The 20,904-nt window shown below is 48.2% G+C and overlaps 1 pseudogene; it reads right to left on the bottom strand.

Moving 5' to 3' along the window:
- Positions 1-2,659: 2,659 nt before the first annotated feature.
- Positions 2,660-2,778, bottom strand: LOC137644694 (5S ribosomal RNA; annotated as a pseudogene).
- Between the last annotated feature and the right edge of the window lie 18,126 nt (positions 2,779-20,904).

Below are 20,904 nucleotides of genomic sequence, written 5' to 3' on the forward strand. Positions count from 1 at the left end.
TCTCTCTCTCTCAGTCCATTAAGATACTCGGAGGGTAATCTTGATATAATTTTTTGCATATGTAAACAGTAGAAAACAAATAAAAAACAACCTTAGTCTCTTAAGAGACTCAGAGGGTAATCTTGGATTTGGAAAAGCTGAACTGATGAATGCAAATTTCACAACTGTTATTCACTAGGGAAGGGTCAATGACACTCCCCGAACCAGCTATTAAATATGAAGGTCCACAACCATTAAATAGACTCACTTTTACAATGTATGATGTCATAAAGAAAATAAAAGGACTCAGTAAGTCTAAGGAACTTGGTCCAGATGATATTCATCCAAGAGATTATAGAACCAGGAGAAGAGAGCACATTCCTCTAGTCTAGAATGAAGCGGGCTGATAGTGGTACTGAGCGGACTTTCGCCCATCTTATTATTTATACTGTTAGATGGGAAGAGGCTGTGAACAAGTTCCTTCTTGCTTGTTGATGTGAGCCTCTATGTGGTGAGTGGCGTTGTCGCTCATCACATCACTGAGTGGCCCGTTAAGAACTGATGAGGCTGTTGAAGGGCTGGAAAGTTGGCCTTCATCTCTTAAGAGATTTAAGTGAAGATACTTTCAGACTCTGTCCAGAGGCCTGTGGTCTTGTGGTGCAGCACTATGGTCCCAACTGCCTTCTTTTGATGTGTCTAAGCACAGCATCAAGTCAGGGATGAGAAGGTTATACCACTCCGTTGATTCTCACTGACACCCATGAGGTTCATCCAAACTTCTGGTCCCATGGGGGATTAGAATGTGGGGAATCAAAGGCATGATTCCAATAGGACTTAAGCTGCCACTGGAGAGAACTAATATTGAGGCAGCTGTTGGAGGCTAGATAGGCCTGAGATGATGGGTGTCCGAGGAAAAAAAGTTCACTGTGGACTGGGAGTTCTTCTCGTGTTGAGAAAGGTTTTTGTGACTTTTCTACACCTGTCTTTGATGAGAAGGTTTTGTAGAGATGGGTGTCTAGAATCATTCCCAGATATACCAGTCTTCTGAGAGGGGAGAAGGGAAGAGGACTTTCCTAAGGTTTACCATGATTACCATGATCAGAAGTTGCGGTGCTAATGCAAAGTTGCCACAGAATCTGTTTAGGTCAATCAGTCGTTCAGAAACAGGAGACAAAAGCCGATCCTGTAAGGCCATGGGTGCTGTGGAAAGACCGAAGCACAGGGCCCTGAACTGGTGTTTCTTGTTTGACTAGACTGATTCTTCAATCCTACCTAGAAGATGGAGGGTTTGGGCCTGGAAGTATGCGTCCTTTAGGTCCAACGTGCAAGTGAATACCTGTGGTCTCAGCCTTTGTCTGAACTCCTCCAACATGGTGTGGATATCGACCCAAAGGGACAGATCCTTGCGGATCCTTTCGCAAGGGAGATTCTTGACGCTGGGGTCTTGACTCGTGGCGGAAAGGATGGGACGCGATACCCTATGTAAGGATTCTTTCCTGGGAGAGAACTCCTACAACTGATAGAAGTAAGGCAACATTTAACCCTATCATGCACCATGATGGGATCGATTCTATTCCTTAGAACAGCATCGGTCTGGCGAATGTAAAACAATGGTTAACGGTAGGGTATCGTGGTTACTCTGCAGCTGGAGTGTGCTCGCAAGTAGTCACCTGTCGACAAGCCGCTGTTGGGGGCTGTCGATCGTTTGCCGATCACTGTAGTGGATTGGTGTGATGGCGAACAAGTGTGTTGTATGCCATCCAATCTAGGGAACCACGGGCAGAGATCGACTAGCAAGTCTGAGTGATGAACTGCTGGTCAACGGCGAACTGCCGATGATTGGTGAATCAGCGATCTGTGAGCCGAAGATGGTAACTGACAGGCAGATGAAGGCTGTCTGGTCAGTCAGCCAAGGAAGGTTAGCAATTAATGAGTTGGTGATCGGCTTGGAGAGCCCTGAGAGACAGCAAAATGGTTTTAATGATCATCAGTTGGTGATTAGTGAGCCACTGATGATCAAAGCTCGATCGCGGACTGGCGATCGGTGAGCTAGAGATCAGCAAGCTGATGGTTGGCTGGTCAAAGATCAGCGAGCTGAGGTCAATGATTAAAGAAAGACGAGCTGCCTATCGGCGATCTAGTGATCAGCAAGCTGATGACTGGTTATTGACTAACATTCAGCGATCGGCACACTAGCAATCGGCGATCAGCATGCTAACAATTGGAGATCGATAACAATTGGCGAGACTGGAGGTCAATGATCAGAGAGAGATGAGCTAGCAATTGGCGAGCTAGTGATCAGTAAATGGTGATCTAGCAATCAGTTGGTTGATGATTTCTCATTGGTGGAAGATGAGCTAGAAATTGGTGATCGTGCTAATGATAGGCTGTTTGCACCATTCAGATCATGTTTGCCGGCAGTGGTACTGTCAAAAAAACACCTGAAGAGAAAGGGACCAAGAGTTGCCTGTGAGGAGTCTTGACCGAGGATAGATGCGGTTGATTTGTCTTGGAAGATGGAATCGTCAGGATCTTGAACCATTCTGTGAATCCTCTTCCCTTTTTTCCCCGGCAGGCATGCTGTAATATGTTTGCGGGGAGGCGAATGGGGCAATGGTGACCTGTCAACAAGTTTTCATTCTTTTTGCTTCTAGCGCGAGTGCGCAGGAGAGTACTGGAATGCCAACAGCATCTGGTGTTCCCAGGTGATCACCCATCCAAGTACTGACCAGACCCAACATTGCTTAATTTCGCTGATCGGATGAAAAGTGGTGTTTTCAACATGGTATGGCTGTTGACTAGTGTTGGCGCACAGGATGATGCTGGTGCTCAGTTTCTGCTGAAGCGCAGTTTTCGGTGAATGAGCAAAAGAGTGGTGGCGAATAGGCAAAAGCTGGCGCATTGGCGAGCGCTGGATCTGAGAGCGCAAGTGTGCCGGAGATTATTGGTGCGCAGTAAGGCGCTATGCAGTCTTTCCAGAATGCAGCAGGAGCGCGCGCTCTGGATCTGAGAGCGCAAGTGAGCAGGAGAGCGTTGGTGCACAGTAAGGAGCTGTACAGTCTTGCTAGAATGCACAGGAATGCGCATGCGGTCGCACGAATGCTGAGGCTGGAAGGGCGCAATCGCGGGTGAAATTCACGCATAGGACAGCTCAGGCACCCGAGAGAGGGATGGGGCACGCATGAGTGTTGGTGTGCATGCGTTAGAGTTGGCGCGCGGGACAGTGCTGACGCGCAGGAGATTCGTGGCGCGTAGGACAGCAATAGCGTGCGTGGGAAGAGTGCTGGCGCGCAGGAGGACGCTGGCGCACAGGGGATCGCTGTCGCACAGGAGATCGTTGGCGCGCAGAAGATCGTTGGTGCTCAGGAGAGCGTTTGGCGAGCAGGGGACCAAAGCTGCGCAGGCGCACGCTGAGGTTTCGGTGAGCTCTGTTGTGCCGGCAATCGTAGGTTGGCTGGAGAGCTGGCAAACTTTGCTCTCGGTGGCGAGGTTGCGCTGAGGACGAGCAGATGATGGCGCGTCCCGGGCCGTTGAAGAGCGCTGACGAGCTGGAGAGCGTGAGCGCTCTGTAAAACGTGACGGAGCAGGCTGGTGCTAACGAGATGTTGGTGTGCGCTGGTGCACTGCAGGGCGCTGGAAAGCTGGAGAGCGTTAGCGCTCAGATGCACGCTTAGGTAGGGCCTCATGAGTCTGTACCAGGGACAGAAATGGCAGGTCAGCTGGTAGGAATATCACTGAGCACTGGGATGTGCCCTTGGAAGGCCGAACATCCATCGATGGAGATCGCGAACGATCCACAGAAGAGTCCAGGACTGAAGTCCGAGGACTAGCTGCAGCGTCGTCAGGAGAAGGTCAGCAATTTGACCTTCAGCAGTAGCAATCCTCCGAAGAGGAGTCTCTATGAGAGGCCCCTCTCGCGAACGAGAGAGTTGATCACTACGCAGGAGAGACTTGCTTAAGACTATGCTCTGGCTCAAAGGAAGAGAGACTCAGGAAAGGGGGAGCGTAGTCTAGGCGAAGACAGCAACAGCAGTCGGAGTCAATGAAGTGATGAAAATGCAGGGAAGTTCTCCCTCGGAAGGGAAAGTAGTTCAACCCCTGGAGGCGAACCTCCTGGTAGCGCTCTAAGATGATCTAACATGAGTGCTACTTGAGGAAGCGTAGCCGGAGCAGGTTCCTTGAAGATGAAGTGCTCATCAGGTGTTGACACGGGCGTACTTCTAAGAGAAGGGATGACGCCCATGATGATGTCCTCTGAGGGACGTCAGAGACAGCAGATTCCTCAGGCATGAACAGGTGCTTCGTCGGCACTCTTAGTCGAACTAAGAAAACTGCATCACTAATTGAGGAAAAATAGAATAAATTATGTAACAGAAATTTCCTTTGGAGCAACACCTAGTCCGCGACCTGAAGAGAGACCAGCAAGGAAACAAGCATAAAATAAGTACTGCGCCCTCCCTTCCCTGGTTGAAATTTAAGGGAGAAGGGGAGCGGAGAGTAACTGTAATTTAACAAGAATTACAGTTACGTATTTAAATCAGCTGAAAATATTCTTTAATAGGAAGAACCACTGATCCTCCGAAGGGAAGTGTTCCCCACGGAGAAGATGAAAAGTTGATTTACAAATAATTATAATTTCACTTAAATAATTAAGAAAACAATCGGAAGCGCAACTTAACCCATAAACGGGAAAGGTGCTCCCCCCGTTAGTACACTATCGGAGGCCCATGAAAGGTGAACGGCCTTGAGAAGAGAAAGACCGTAGTCAATCTCTGAGAGGCCACACTCCCTTCCGTCAGTAATCCATTGTTCCCGTGGGAGAGGGAAAGGCGAAGACAACAGTTGAACGAGGAGGGTCCAAACGATGACGATTCCCATGCGGCGGCGGCCAAGTCAACTGTAGGTTATTTGCCGACGGGAAGACCTATGGACAAGGGGGGAGAGGTCAGAAGGGAAGGTTCCCCGGCCTTGCGCAAGTGTCTTGAGAACCTGTCGTATACGTACCACGCGCACAGCACAAACACTGAAAAGGAAACTTACAACATATATATATATATATATATATATACACACACACACATACATTAAGAATGTTTTCATATATATATTTTTGGGCTCGGCCATGTCGTCCTAATGGAAGGTTCCTTTAGGTAGCTTTCTAAGGGATATTTGCTACAGTGATACTCCCAGAGATGCAGGTTCTACAGGCTGGGGTGTGGAAACTTCAGAATACGTCCACAGCCCACTACCTGCAAGACGTGACCCACAGGAGGCTCAATACGTTCTTTATCAGCCCTTTGGTGGCTGCACAACAGCTGGTATAATACTTAAAGCTCCTCATTGGACAAGTAGCAGAATGTTGAGGGCACTGTTACCCAGTTTTAGTCTGTGTGAATGAAAAGGTTTGACTGGCTCTTATTCTTTTCTTCATCCCCCCCTCTCTTGGGGAAAGCAGCATCCTAGGTTCTCTGCATAAGCTGACCCCAAACCACTGCAGGTAAACCATGCTTCCTTGTGTTCCTAGTATTAAGCTAATACTGTTGCGTCCCCATACCCTGGCGAGGTGGTATTGGGAAAGTTCTGGTTACAACAGTTTTTCCCACAAAAACTCGGAATAACTTTTACCTGAACAGTCACACTTCTAAACATCTCAAACAGCTTGTGTAGGCCGTGGACCTTTCGTAGAAAGGTTTAACGAGGTGCAGGGACTTCTTAATTTTGGTACAAACCCAAATTAAAGCCGGGTAAAGCCAAAAGCCAGTTTGGCAGAGACATCCACCCTCCCAATGGGTGAGTCTCCCCCTAATAAATAGCGTAGGTTTGTACTCCAGTTATGGAACAAATGACAAATTCATAGATAATTTGTACTTTTCCTAACAATACAAACCTTTAGCTATTTATACAAACTTACCCGCCAGCCCTATCCCCCTTGAAGTCCTACTTCCAAGCAAAGTTAGCTAAATCACTGGTGTGTGTGAGCGGGAGCAGTAGCAAGCTACCCCCTCCCCCCTTGCTAACTAGCATAAGGGGTATTTAACCCTCACTATAATTTTAATGTCTCGTCCTTTCAGCTTCGCTAAAAGTAATAACCCCTAATAGATGACTAAAAGTTTGTATCGTTGGGAAAAATACAAATTATCTACGAATTTGTCATTTTCGTAACATGGTTGAGACCTGTTCTTGTACGATAGCCAGAGAAATTATTTAGTTTTGCAGTTGAGTTGCCTACATAGACATTAGTTTCTGTAATTTTTTCTTTTCTCTCCAAATGTTGTTTAAGGTGGAATTGAAGTTGAATGTATTGTTGATGTGATATAAGATTTTGTATTTGTGTTTTTTCATGTTGGGCCAGATTTAGTATATTGATGATCATCACCTCACTTACCCACCTCCTGTAAAATATAGGATCCAGCTTATGATTCGAAGGAAAAATTCATGGAAATAAACTGGATACTGTACATGTAAAAGCACCTATTTTACCCATACTTCAAGTCATAATATGTACCTCCTCACCAAAGTGATGGTGTGTTCACGACGAATGAAATTGAGGCTTTTGTTAGTATCAGCTGAGTGATTCAGCTCATGCGGTTACTTACAGGGGTGTTGGTGAGTTACCGTAATCCCATGGCTGCTCCTGGAGGGGAGGGTGATAGAGAGCAAAAATTTTTTAAGGTCATGAAGTTCTTGCTTCTTAATTGGTAATATGTTGAAAGGTAAGTATGGAAATAAAAGATTTGATGAAGGTAAGTATGGAAATAAAAGATTTGATGAAGGTAAGTATGGAAATAAAAAAAATTATTAGAATAATCCTGATGATTTTCTTGTCATTGGTTTTTTGCAGAGTTCCCATGTTTTAGTGTATTCTTGAAGGAATTCTTGTAAATTTATTTTTATTAGTGTTTTTATTATTATTTTTAAGATTTGAATACAGTCATGCCTTATCTATCACTTGTTTTCCTTTTGTGGTAAGGGCTGGAATTCTGTGAAATAATATTCTGTGGTATCTATGTAGAATTACATAACACTAAATACAGAACAGACATTGATAGAGAAGATAGAAAGCTATTACAGTATTACACTGGCTTTAAAATTCACTTGTATAACAGTATAAGTCTCAACTTATTCTCCCCTCTTACGTAACTGAGTATGCTGTGCAGTATTTTGTGTTTTATAACGATACTTTTCTTTGTTTTTGTTCACATTTATCTAATTGTGGATACATCTCAAGTCTAGATAAAAAAAGAAACACAGCATGGAGTTATGTAAGACCAAATACAGCACATATTACTCGGTTACATAGGTGGGAATAATAAGTTAAAAATTATACTCTTATTCAAGTGAACTTGAATAAGGCTTTTAGTGTAATGATGGCTTTTTGTCTTGTATTTGGTGTTATAGATCTGTGAATTCCATCTTGCGTATCCTGTTACATAACTTTGAATAGTTACTTTTGCCTCTTCATTCAAGGCTGAATACAGGGATTGTTATTTATGTATGTAAGGAAATAATGGGTCTGGGAGTCTCATTAAGGGTGCAGCAACCACTGTATTTATAGTTTGTTCCGTAACCGAAATACAAACCACGCTATTTACAAAGGGTTACCTTTTAGCGTAGCTGAAATGGCGAGCCATTAGAATTTAACGAGGGTGTATTACCCCCGCGCTAGTTAGCGGGGGGGTAGGGGAGTGGTAGCTAGCTACCCCTCCTCCCCCTCACACACAGGTGAATACTCACTTTCACTTTTGGCTTGGACTGTGACAGACGTCTCTGTCTTGGTCCTCTCTTGGCAGCCATTGTTTGTTTTGTCTTTACTTAATCGCTTACTTTTCATTTACTCAATATATATGTAAACATGTTTTCATGTTTGTATATATATTTGAGTATAGAAATAAGTAAGTTTCCTTTTCAGGGTCTTCCCGACGGACAGCGGTCTTCCGACGGACATCAGTCTCCCGGCGGACAACGATCCTTTCGGGGCAAAGGGTTGCCCCCACGGGGGTTCTTCCCTTGCGTGTCAGGGTTTCCCTGCGCGCCCTTCTGCTGTGTTCTCTCCTGCTCCTGCTCAGTGTTAGCACACAGGCGCTCTTCTGCTCATCAGCGCTCTCCTGTTCGTCAGCGCTTTCAAGATGATCATCCCTGCGGTTCCTGTTGGTTCCTGTTACGCGCCCTGTGCGCCCACGTTCGCCCTCGCGATCTAGAACTTCGGTTCAGGTCGGGGTCAAGGACTCTTCTTCTTTGCGCAGGCTTCCACGCGTAGCCTTCTGCTCGTCAGCGATCACCTGTCTCTCGGCGATCTCCGGATCGCCCGCGTGTGTTACAGCCGGCATGCCAACGTTCTCCAACACTTCTGAAGGAACATGTTTCGCCAGCTACTAGCTCACCTGCGCATGCTGATCACCATCGCGCGACCCTCAACTGCGGATGCTGCTCGCCATCGCGCGACCCTCAACTGCGGATGCTGCTCGCCATCGCGCGACCCTCAACTGCGGATGCTGCTCGCCATCGCGCGACCCTCAACTGCGGATGCTGCTCGCCATCGCGCGACCCTCAACTGCGGATGCTGCTCGCCATCGCGCGACCCTCAACTGCGGATGCTGCTCGCCATCGCGCGACCCTCAACTGCGGATGCTGCTCGCCATCGCGCGACCCTCAACTGCGGATGCTGCTCGCCATCGCGCGACCCTCAACTGCGGATGCTGCTCGCCATCGCGCGACCCTCAACTGCGGATGCTGCTCGCCATCGCGCGACCCTCAACTGCGGATGCTGCTCGCCATCGCGCGACCCTCAACTGCGGATGCTGCTCGCCATCGCGCGACCCTCAACTGCGGATGCTGCTCGCCATCGCGCGACCCTCAACTGCGGATGCTGCTCGCCATCGCGCGACCGCACACCTGCGGATGCTGCTCGCCATCGCGCGACCGCACACCTGCGGATGCTGATCGCCATCGCGCGACCGCACACCTGCGGATGCTGATCGCCATCGCGCGACCGCACACCTGCGGATGCTGATCGCCATCGCGCGACCGCACACCTGCGGATGCTGCTCGCCATCGCGCGACCGCCGACCTGCGCATGCTGATCGCCATCGCGCGACTCTCAACTGCAGATGCTGCTCGCCATCGCACGACCGCCGACCTGCGCGCCATCGCACGACCGCCGACCTGCGCGCCATCGCACGACCGCCGACCTGCGCGCCATCGCACGACCGCCGACCTGCGCATGCTGATCGCCATCGCGCGACTCTCAACTGCAGATGCTGCTCGCCATCGCACGACCGCCGACCTGCGCATGCTGATCGCCAGCATGCGCCGGGTCATGCTGATCGCCATCGCGCGACCCGACGCATGCTGATCGCCATCGCGCGATCGCCTTCCTGCACATACTGCTCGCGATCGCTCACCTTCGCATACTGCTCGCCAACGCACGATCGCTCACCTGCGCATGCTGCTCGATCATCGCGTCGGCATAACACAACGCGCCATCGCCAACCTGCGCGTTAGCGCTCACCAGCTCACCACCGATCGCTTGTTGATCCATAACGCCAGCGGTCTTCCTCGCCCACGCGGCAGCGCGTTTCCTCGCCATCGCGCTAACGCTTGCGTTCGCCGCCTCGGACTCGCTCTCATCCACCTGCCCACCCTCACGACCGCTTGCCTGCTCGCCCGCTCGCCTTTGCGCCCGCGCGTCCACTTGCCTGCGCGCCCACACGTCCACGTGCCTGCACGTCTACGCTCATGCGCGTCCGCGCCCATGCTCTCCAATGTTCACCCACGCGCGAACCAACGGTTTTTCCGTCGCGCGAACCTACAGTGTTTCTTCGCACAAACGTCGGCTTATTTCTTGCAGTATACATTGCTCGTCTATGGGTTATCGCTCGCCGACCACCAGCTCTCGCCCTTCCTACCACGCTCGCCCTCCTTCGCTCACCTTCGTTCGCGTTACCGCGCATGGGCGCTTCCACGTTCGCCCACGCGAAAATCTTTGAATTTCCGTCGCGCGAGCTCCAGGGCGATTGCGACCACGATTCCCAATGGGGTTTTCGCAGCCTGGCCAGCCTGGCGAGTTCTTCTGGAGCGTATTTCCAGAACACGGCCTCACCCCGTAAACGCAGAGCATGGCACTTGCAAGACTAGGAGAAACTTAAGGGAGATCTGAGCAACACTCCTCTTTCCTGAACCTGGGTTAGCCCTTCCCCGTCATTCACTGGAAGGATTTTTGGCGGGGGGGGCTTTCCGTTCGAGATTTCTCCATCGGACAAGGGGTGACTGCTTACCTCTTCCTCTGGGAGCTTACCAGGTTCTTTCCCTCCTCGGTTACGGCCCGAGGTTTGGTTCAAGGAAGATCAGGGGTACTTTCCTCCTCTCGAGCTCAGGCACCTTGGCCTTTCGTCGTTAAGTATCTAACTTGCGGACAAGCTCGATGTTGTACCATCTGGACGCGCTGACTGAGGGCTTCCTTCGGGTGTCTCATCTGTGGAGGTCGACGACCTCAGACACCCTTCCATCCTTGAGAAGAGTTAGTTTGTGCCCAAGGACAGAGACTTAGACAGCTGCTGTGCGGAGGAAATCGACTTCCGGTTGCACTCCTCCAAGGCGCTTTCTTCCAGACTCTGCAGGGCTCCAGCGCCCTTTTCTTTCAACCACGTCGGCCTAAGTTATCGGCTACGACAACTGGGACAAGGTGTCCAATTGCAGTTTCCTCCTGTCAGGAACAGATGGCACGGGAGACTCCCCCGGGGGGCATAGTCCTAAAAGGAGTTCACGAACTCTAGGATTGCAGGTTTTTCGCTGGGAGGATGCTTAAGGTTACTCATCCGAATGACAGTTTCCCGATGCCCATTCCCGCACAATCTCTGTGATTAGCCAAGGATATCGCGCCTGCCGTCTCTGTCAGCGAATTCAGTGTCTCTGAACCTCTATGCCATAGCGTCAGCAGAGTTGCCCGGTTGGGCAGAATGATCCATACCTTAGGCGAAGGTCTTCCTTAGGATCATCGACGGCTTTACCCCCGGCCCCCTCAGTCGATCCTTTCTTGTAAGGAAGGATCTGAGAGGGTATGTCCGTAGTCGACCTCTCAGCCCTGATCAAGTTTGTCGAACAAACTTCGGCCAGCGTAGACCAGCAGAATCAATCAGACTGGTAACGAGGCGACAGGACTCCTTAAACCCTGGATCGGAAGGACGGGTACTTTCAGTTTCCATTCCATCCATCTTCCAGGGTGCTCGTCGAATTCAGCCTAGACTGCAAGTATTCCTGCTTATGATGCAGTGTGGCTATCCCGCCGTGGCATAGCAGGTTTGTTTCCCCAGAGAACTCTCCCTACCTTCCTCTTGGCCGCTCCGGTGCAGGCTTCCGCCTCCTCTGCTGTTTGGAGGGCTGGTCAACTCCGGTAGGCTCGGGTTCGACCTTCTTCAGCGCCGGGACAAGCTTCCGGATGCTTACCATGAGTGTGGGCTCATGGTATTTTGCTTGGAGCCTTCTCTTCCTCTGCCTCAACATCTGGAGTATCTGGCCATGATATTGAGTCAACGGCCTTACCACGTTGGAAACCCCGCTTCTCGTCCGTCCAGCGAGGTAAAGCAACGTCGGTACTTGGATGGGTGACCACCTGGGGATGCCAGATTCTGTTACCACATCCTCCGAGCCTTCCTTTCGGTTGACTGTGGCAAGACTGAGGAGAGTCGCAGTACCTGTTCTCAGTCAAGCAGAGCTTTCAGCCCTACCTTGGAACGTTTACTAGTTCTCCTTTCCTCATTGACCCGTCTATAGTCCGAACGGTCGCCTCAGGATAAGTTCCATGTGGGGCGATCCAAGTTCCGGTGGCTTCAGGCAATGTTTAACCGGACTCCCTGGCCCTATGGGACCAGCGGAACTATTAGACCTGCAATGGGTGTTGACCTATGGAGCCTCTTGATGGTAGTGGATATTCTCGTCCTTTCCCCACATTCTTGATGCGGTTCTCAGACTCGTCAAAGGAAAGGGGGAGGGGGGGGGGGCATCTTCCGGTCAAGACCTGAAGGATACCTCTCCATCATTCAGGCAGGCTTAGGAGCCTTAGTCTGGCCCCTCTACAGATCCTACAGCTCCTGCCGAGTCGCCCCGTTGCGCGTCGACTTCATGATTCTGGCGTATTCTAACCAGCAGGGGACGCATTTTCACACCTTCACATCTTGCAGTAGAGATACCGGGATGATTGAGATTCTCTCAATACAACCATCGGCTCTCTCATTCCAGGCAGGGGAATGTTCTCTCAGACTCGCAGAGCCTCGTAGAGAGAGTGTACCTGGGGGTCTTTGACCTTGGGTAACCAGCAAATGCTGGTCTGGGGGACCTGATCGCGACAGCTTGGAACCTCAAGCTTCCGCTATTCTTCCTTCCAGTCTCAGACCCCGAGACTCTGGCAAGATGCATTCCGGTGATGGTGGGACAACTTCGACGCCTGCGTCTTCCCTCCTTTTTGTCTGTGGACAATGGGTCTCGACAAGACCAGGTTGTCTGTCAACCTTTCAATGGGAGAGCTCCACTGGGACTATGCGCAGAACGGTTTCTAGACCCTCTGCTTCCCCTGACGGAACTCCCGGGAGAGCTTCTCCCACGGCGCAGACTACTCAAGCAACCACACTGCGACATCTCTCCCGAACCGGGGCGTCGCTTCGGCTTCATGCCTGGAAACACTACGCTTCCTCCTCAAGAAGAGACAACCCGCTACAGTCGCGGTACGGAGGTCGCGTCATCTGCGATAGTCATCCACAGGGGTCTCCCAGGCAAAGTGAAGAGTCTAAGGTGGTTGGTGCCGTGGGAGATATACCTCTTCCCTTGAGGCCTCTTCTCCAGCAATAACGGTCTTATTGCCTTTCGGCGGGAGGAAACTCCTTTCCGCTCTCGGCAATGAAGCCTGTCGCTCAGCCTTTCCCTGACCTTCAGGCTTAAAGGAATAACTTTTTCCTGCCCGCTGGATCTATCCTCGCTCATGCGAAGCTACGATCGTCCCTGCCCTAGTCGGAGGAAGACCTCCAACTTGGAGCATGGCTCGGACTTTTAGTCCTTTAAGAGATCTTCTCAAGACCCTTTACGACAGGCCTCTGATTGTATTCCGCCTTGGGTCTTCTGCTCACTCTGGCCACGGCCAGTGTGTAAGCAATCTTCTTGGTCTCTTACTACTCCCCCCTTTCTAAGGAAGAGGGGAAGGCAACATTCAGGCTCGCTCCTGAGTTGTTGGCTAGACTCAGAATGTGGGGGTCCCGGCCCTTCGGTCCGATTCATTCAAGATTTCGAGTCTCCATTCTGTATCTGATGTCCCAAGACCTCTTTCTTGCCAGTAAAGGAATCGAGAGGTTAGCGCTGGGAACAGCTGCAGTTTGTCCTCAGTTGCAGCCGATTTGGGAGCACAAGGAGGACATGGGGGGAGAGGAGTCACCAGTATACCTCTTCAGCCCGGACTCAAGGACATTCATCTCGACCTGTCTCCAGACCCTCCCCCGTCACGTCGCCCTACAGCACGATGTTGGATACATCGCAACGTCCCTCGCCTTCGAGTAATACTACTCTGTGACGCAGGTGCTACAAGCTGGAGTCTGGAAGCGTCTAATGACCTTCGCAGCCCGCTTCCTGCAGGGCGTGACCCACAGGAGTCTCGATACGTTTTCTATCGCTCTGTGGTGGCTACACAACAGCTGGTCTAACCTCAGGCTCCTTTTTGGACAGGTAGCAGAAGGTTGAGGGCATTGTTATCAGGTTTTAGTCTGCATGAACGAAAGAAGTATGTCTGGCCCTTACTTCTTTCTTCATCATCCCCTCTACGGGGAAGCAGCATCCTGGTCTCTGCATAGCTGACCTCGAACCTCTGCAGGTAAACCATGCTTCCTTGTGTTCCGAGTATTGAGTCAATACTGTCGCGTCCCCCATACCCTGACGAGGTGGTATTGGGAACGTCCTAACCCAGAGTTCCTTCTGGAACTCCAGGTCAACTGCCTAGGCCGGGTCACACTTCTTCCTTCACACACAAGCTTACGTAGGCCACATGGTTCCTTGCGGAGCAAGGAACTTGTGAGGTGCAGGGACTCCTTTTCTCGAGTGCGACTCACTCGGATTCTGAGTCCCCGGGTAAAGCCAAAGCCAGTATGGCTGGGGACTTTCCATCCTTCCTAAGGGGTAAGTCACCCTTTGTAAATAGCGTGGTTTGTATTTCGGTTACGGAACAAATGACAAATTCGAAGATAATTTGTATTTTTCCTAACCATACAAACCTTAGCTATTTACACATATTTGCCCGCCAGCCCTGTCCCCCAAGACAAGTCCTACCTCTAAGTGAAAGTGAGTATTCACCTGTGTGTGAGGGGGAGGAGGGGTAGCTAGCTACCACTCCCCTACCCCCCCCGCTAACTAGCGCGGGGGTAATACACCCTCGTTAAATTCTAATGGCTCGCCATTTCAGCTACGCTAAAAGGTAACCGTTTGTAAATAGCTAAGGTTTGTATGGTTAGGAAAAATACAAATTATCTTCGAATTTGTCATTTTTCCTATTTTTTTGTGTAGCTTAACATCCACAATGGTAAGGTCTGACAGTACAGTATTGAAGTATATTATACATTGTCATTATGACACATAAAGACATTATATATATATATATATATATATATATATATATATATATATGTATGTATATTTTATATTTATATTTTCAGTATGGGAAATACTGCAAGATTTTTCAGTGAGCAGGCTATAATTTTTCTTTTTTTTATCTTAATTTCAGGTAAGTTCTTGTTCCAAAAACAATGGAGGACTAGTAAAGGAGGGATCGGCATTTGAGTTGAAACTATTTTGTTGTTGAAAATTAATCCTTGTGCTCTGCAAAGCATGGCCCTAATATTTGGGTTTTGGAAGGAGTGTTTATTTATTAAAATTTTAGTGAATTTATTCTATTTCACCATATATGGTACATGTACTATTTACATCACAGGAAGTATAGTAGTAAGTCCCTTACATAAGAATGAGATACAATCCAAAAGTGGATTTTCAAGTAGGAAAGTTCTTACGAGTTGTAGAATTAACTAGAACCTCCAGCTCATAACCTCAATACCTCCCTCCCTATTCCATTGTTTTCAGTCCACTTATCCGGTAACTATAGTCATCTAGCCTACAGATGTAACAAGAATTCATACAGCAATTTCTACATAGTAAAAAGCTATTAAAAGAAATTATTTGCACTTATTAGAATAATTAATGATTTACCAACACAAGTTCTTTTCTTTGAAAATTTTCAAGAGGAAAGTTCTTATCTATGGGACTTACTGGTCATTTGGAATACAATGCCATTACAAAGATAACATCTATATCCCTAGGATCTTCAAATTTGATTGAGTAGTTTTTTATGAGCATAGTACTAGCAAGAAAAGTATGGAAAGCTTGAAAAAAGATGGTTGCTCCTACAAGAAAACAAACCATTTGTTCCGTAACTGACATACAAACCACGCTATATAATAGGGGTATTACTTTCAGCGTAGCTGAAATGACGAGCCATTAGAATTTTAACGAGGCTTTACTACCCCACAGCTAGTTAGCGGGGCCTAGGGGAGGGTAGCTTGCTCCCCCTCCCCCCCTCACACACACACCTGTGGTTGAGCTCACTTTGCTCTCGGCTCGGGTGGTAGTTGGACGTGTCCGCTCTCACCCTCGCCTCTCTGTGACAGCCATTAATGTCTTTTTGCTTTTTCTTCTACAGGTTTGAGCGTAAAGTTGGCCTCTGCGAATATGCGCACCTGTCCTGGATTACCCGACCGCCCCTGTGGAACAGTCGTGTCAGCAGTCGAGACGGACCCTCACACCCTTTGCCCTTACTGTAGAAGTCAACGATGTGATAGTGGTAATAAGTGTGGTGAGTGTAGGGAGTGGTCTACCTCCCAGTGGGAGAGGTTTTCTCGGCGACGTAAGAAGAAGTCCAAGCGGGATATTTCTCGTTCAAAGTTTTCTTTGAAAGGAGAAAATCCCAAGGACTCTTTTTCCATTGCCCAAACCTCCTCCGAAGCTCCCGCTCCATCGGTCTCTTTCGAGAGACCGTCGAGGGTTCGAGAGATGGCATTGCCTCCCCTAGTGAGACAGCTCGACCTCTCCCCCCGGGGGAGGATTTTAATTTGTCTAATCTGTTTCAGCTTTGGTCTTCCTTGGGGTACGAGGGTTCGCCCTCCAAGGAAGCACTTCTTGACATCGTCCGATTGGGTGCCGCTGTCAAGCAATCGCCGACTTTGGCAGAGGTTGATCCTCTGTCTATTGTTGACGTTGTGGTGTCAGAGGTATCTAATGCGGTATCTCCTAATACCTCTGCCTCTTCTTATCCCGCAGTTGCTGATTTTCTCTTACTGGGAGATATGAATGGTAGCCATCCTTTATGGGGTGATGTTTTGGCCAACACAAGGGGCAATATTATCTCATCAATTTTGGAGAATGAGGATGTGGGGCTCCTTAATACAGGAGAGCCCACGCACTTCCATGTTCAGACAGGTACTTTGTCATGCATTGACCTTTCAATTGCAAGCTCTAACTGCCTTCTTGATTTTGATTGGAGGACATTAGATGATTGGCATACTAGTGATCATGCACCAATCATTATAAACACCAACAAGGGTCCGCCTTTGCAAAGATCGCCACGTTGGAATCTAGACAAGGCAGACTGGGTTAAATTTTGTGAGGTAAGTGAAATCAAAGGGAGAGCAGAACAGTTTGAAAGTATTGATGATGCCATAGACCTACTGAATGGAACTCTTCATACAGCAGGAATCAATTCGATTCCCAAAACAACAGGACTATTCAAAAGACGACCAGTCCCGTGGTGGTCCTCAGAATTAACAGCCTTGCACAGAGCCACCAGAAAATCCCTGACTAGATTGCGTAGACGCCGTACTGATGAAAATTTGATAATGTACAAAAAGTGTAGAGCACAGTTCCGTCGTGCCATAAAAGAAGCTAGACGCCAATCTTGGGTGGCTTTTGTTTCCTCCATTAATAGTAGAACACCACCATCTTCTGTATGGAGGAAAATAAAAAAAATTGCAGGCAAATTTACCGCGAACCCACCACCAGTGTTGAAAGTGAAGGGTCGGTTTGTGACTGAAGGAAATGAAGTTAGCAATGCCCTGGCTGACCATTTTTCAAATGTATCGTGCAAAAGTGTAGCAGCTCCTGGTCACCAGTACAGGAGCATTGAAGAAAAGAAAATTTAAAATTTTGCAACAGGAAGGGAAGAATCGTATAATTCTCCTTTTACTGAAAGAGAACTTGATTCCGCACTCGCTACTTGCAACGATACAGCTCCTGGACCCGATGGAATTCCATATGCAATGGTTAAACATGTACATTTCAATACAAAGTTATTTATTTTAAGTATTATTAATTGAATATAGCATGATCATAGTTACCCAAGTGTTTGGGAACTAGCCATTATTTTAGCCTTTTTAAAACCCGGTAAGGACAAGTTTTTAGCAGCAAGCTATGGACCTATTGCATTGACTTCATGTTTATGTAAAATCATGGAGAAGATGGTCAATGTAAGGTTGATGTGGTACCTTGAAAAGAAGGGTGTTTTATCACCGATTCAATGTGGATTCAGAAAAATGCACTCAACTAATGTGTTAATAAGACTTGAGTCCTCTTATTTGTGAAGCCTTTGCTTCCAAACAGCACCATGTGACAGTTTTTTCGACCTTGAAAAGGCATATGATACCACATGGAGATATGGTATACTTAAAACAATTCATGAACTAGGATTAAAAGGAGAACTACCACTACTGTATTTATTCAGTCATTTCTTTCGCATAGTTTTTCAAGTGAGAGTGGGGGAAACTCTATCAGAGAGTAAGTGTCAGGAAGAAGTTCCTCAGGGTAGTGTGCTGAGTGTACTCAGGAACCCTGTTTGCACTAGCAATTAATGGGATATCCTCAGTCATTCCCCGGGATGTTCTCTCAACATTATTTGTGGATGATCTCTCAATATCATTTGCTGGCACTAGAATGGCAATGGTTGAGAGAAAAATCCAACTCTCTATTGATAAAATTATCCAGTGGGTTGACATGAATGGATTTAAGTTCTTGACAAGTAAAACTACCATTGTCCATTTTTGTCGTATCCGGGAGTACATCCAGACCCGGATATATACATTAAAGGTCAACGGATACCATGTGCAAGTGAAGCTAAATTTTTAGGTTTGATATTTGATTGTAGGCTTACATGGGTTTCTCACTTAAAAGCATTAAAAGCTAAATGTGTTGAAGCTCTGAATATCTTGAAAGTATTGTCCCATACATCATGGGGGGCAGACCGCAATACTATTTTAAAATTATACAAGGCCTTGATTTTTTCCAAAATTAGTTATGGATGTGAAATATATTCTTCAGCCACCCCAAGCCGGTTAAAAATATTAGACTCGATACATCATGCAGGTATTAGATTGTCTACTGGAGCTTTTAAAACCTCGCCTATCCCAAGTCTCCTTGTTGATGCGGGAGAGTTACCTCTAGATTTTTACCGAATGTCTTCCATTATTCGGTATTGGTTTAGATTGCAAAGACTCCCTACTCTCTAGCCTTTCAGACTGCAAGCCTTGTAAGAGATGCATCATACTTTGAGTTGAACCCAAAATCTCCAACCTTATGGCTTTCGGGTGAAACGATCATTAAATAGTCTGGATATAATTAGAAATAAGGTACTTCCATTCAAGGTATCATCAACGCCTCCATGGAAGTTACCCGAGATATCTTTTTGTAAATATTTTATTGGAGATAAGAAGAATATGTCAGACGTAGAAGCCAGGTCTCTTTTTAATGAACATGTTAAAGAACATAGAGGATCAACTTTTATTTATACTGATGGCTCTAAATCTGATGCTGGCGTTGGATTTGGAGTACGTAGTAATGGTTTTAATTGTAGAGGTGCACTTCCTCTGACCGCTTCCATATTTACTGCCGAACTGTATGGCATATGAACCGCTATTGAGAAAATAGCGTTGGAGAAGGAGGGTAATTTTACAATTTTTAGTGATGCAAGGAGTGTCCTTCAAGCTATAGAAGTTTTTAATTCTAATAACCCTCTAGTTTTAAAGATTTTAGAATGGCTTTTTATTATTGGACGGAGAGGTATAACAGTTCAATTTTGTTGGGTTCCAGCACATGTAGGTGTGCCTGGGAATGAGAAGGCAGATTTACTGGCTAAGAAGGCTGCATCCGAGTTGCTGCCAAGAAGGTATCCCATTCCCTGTAATGATTTCTTACCTGACATCAAGAAATTGGTTTGCAATAAATGGCAACAGCAATGGGATAGCCTAGATGGGAATAAAATGCGAGAGGTAACAAATGTCATATCTCCTTGGAGGTATAATATGATGCCCCGAAAATGGGAGACGACTCTTTGTCGTCTCTGTATTGGTCACACTTGGTTGACACACGAGTTTCTGCTGAAGGGCCAACACCAACCGTATTGCGAGGACTGTTTAGTACCTCTAACAGTGAGGCATTTGTTGACCGAATGCCCCAATTATAACAACGTAAGGAATAGATATCTGTTTGAGGCTCGAGGTGAGGGTGGCAGGTTCATCCTTTCCAAGATTCTTGGAAATGATGTGTCCTACTATGCAAGTGCCGTTTTTAGATTTATTTCAGAAGCAGGTCTTCTGAAAACTATTTAACTTTTATGACATTCAACTTTTATGATTTTAATTGAATACTCTTTTATTTTTTATTTTATTTTATTTTTTATTTTTGTATACATAAATTAAATGTTACCAGTGTCAATGACCTTAAATGTCAGGATGCCTGAAAACTTTAAATCAATCAATCAATCCCGCAGATGCTGAAGGCTTAGTTTCTCCCGTTCCTGCTCAACCTACGAGGGAAAAACCAAGTCCAACAGTCTCTCCTGCCGGTGATTCTCCCCCTCGGGTGGGTTCACTCACAGAGACTCCTCTTCGGAGGACTGCTGAAGGTCAGCTTGCTGATCCAAGGGCCCCCAGAGGGCGTATACGTCGCAAGGCTTGCCTTCCTCTTCGCCTCGTCAACAATCACTGACTGGTCCTGCTACGGTCCCGGACCTCTCTGCGGATCGTTCGCGATCCCCTTCGGGGGAAGGTTGTCATTTTAAAGGGCACGTCGACCTTCCACCCGACAGACCTGCTGACCTGCCGTCGCCATTCCTGGCAGCTGATGCGCTTTACGCTCTGACAAAACCTGTCTCATAGTCAGGCACCGATCCCTTCGGGCCAACAAGGGCGTACACGCCATCGCGCGCACACGTCACTTACTGGCCATGTTGATCATGCGCGCCAACGATCACCTGCTGTTCCTGAGATAGCGCGCCACTGCGCGCCATCAACCTACTGCACGGCAACACCCTGCGCGCCAGCGCTCTCCTACGCGTCAGCGCTCGCCAACGCGCCAGCGCCCTCGTACTGTCATCTCTCCTGCGCGCCCACGATCTTCGGATCTGGGAGCGGTAGGGAAGTTTAAAACTTCACCTACGCGCCAGCGCTCTCCAACGCGCTGCCTGCTATCTCATGCGCGCCATTCCTCACCAGCGCGTTCACTTGCTCGCGCCTACGAGGATGCGCGTGTGCGCCCTACGCGCCCATGCCCATCCCTTACAGCAGCTATACACTGCCAGCCTGACGTGCGCCCACAAGAGGCGAGCCAACGCCCACAGGTTCCGACTGCGCTTCCGCACGCAAGGGATATCTCTCCTGCGCGCGCGTGCCCTACGACATCATCTGGGGCGCGCGATCTCTCGCCCGCGCGCCCTTCATCCTGATCCTGTGCGCCCACGCCCGTACGAACATTCACCCGTGCGAGCACACAATCAGCCTCCTGCGCACACTCTTGCGTCTCCTGCGCATGCTTCTACGAGCCATCGCTCGCCCGCATGCCCTCGCAATCGCCCTCGCAGGC

This window comes from Palaemon carinicauda, chromosome 7 (genome assembly GCF_036898095.1).
Source record: "Palaemon carinicauda isolate YSFRI2023 chromosome 7, ASM3689809v2, whole genome shotgun sequence".
NCBI classification, from domain to species: Eukaryota; Metazoa; Arthropoda; class Malacostraca; order Decapoda; family Palaemonidae; genus Palaemon; species Palaemon carinicauda.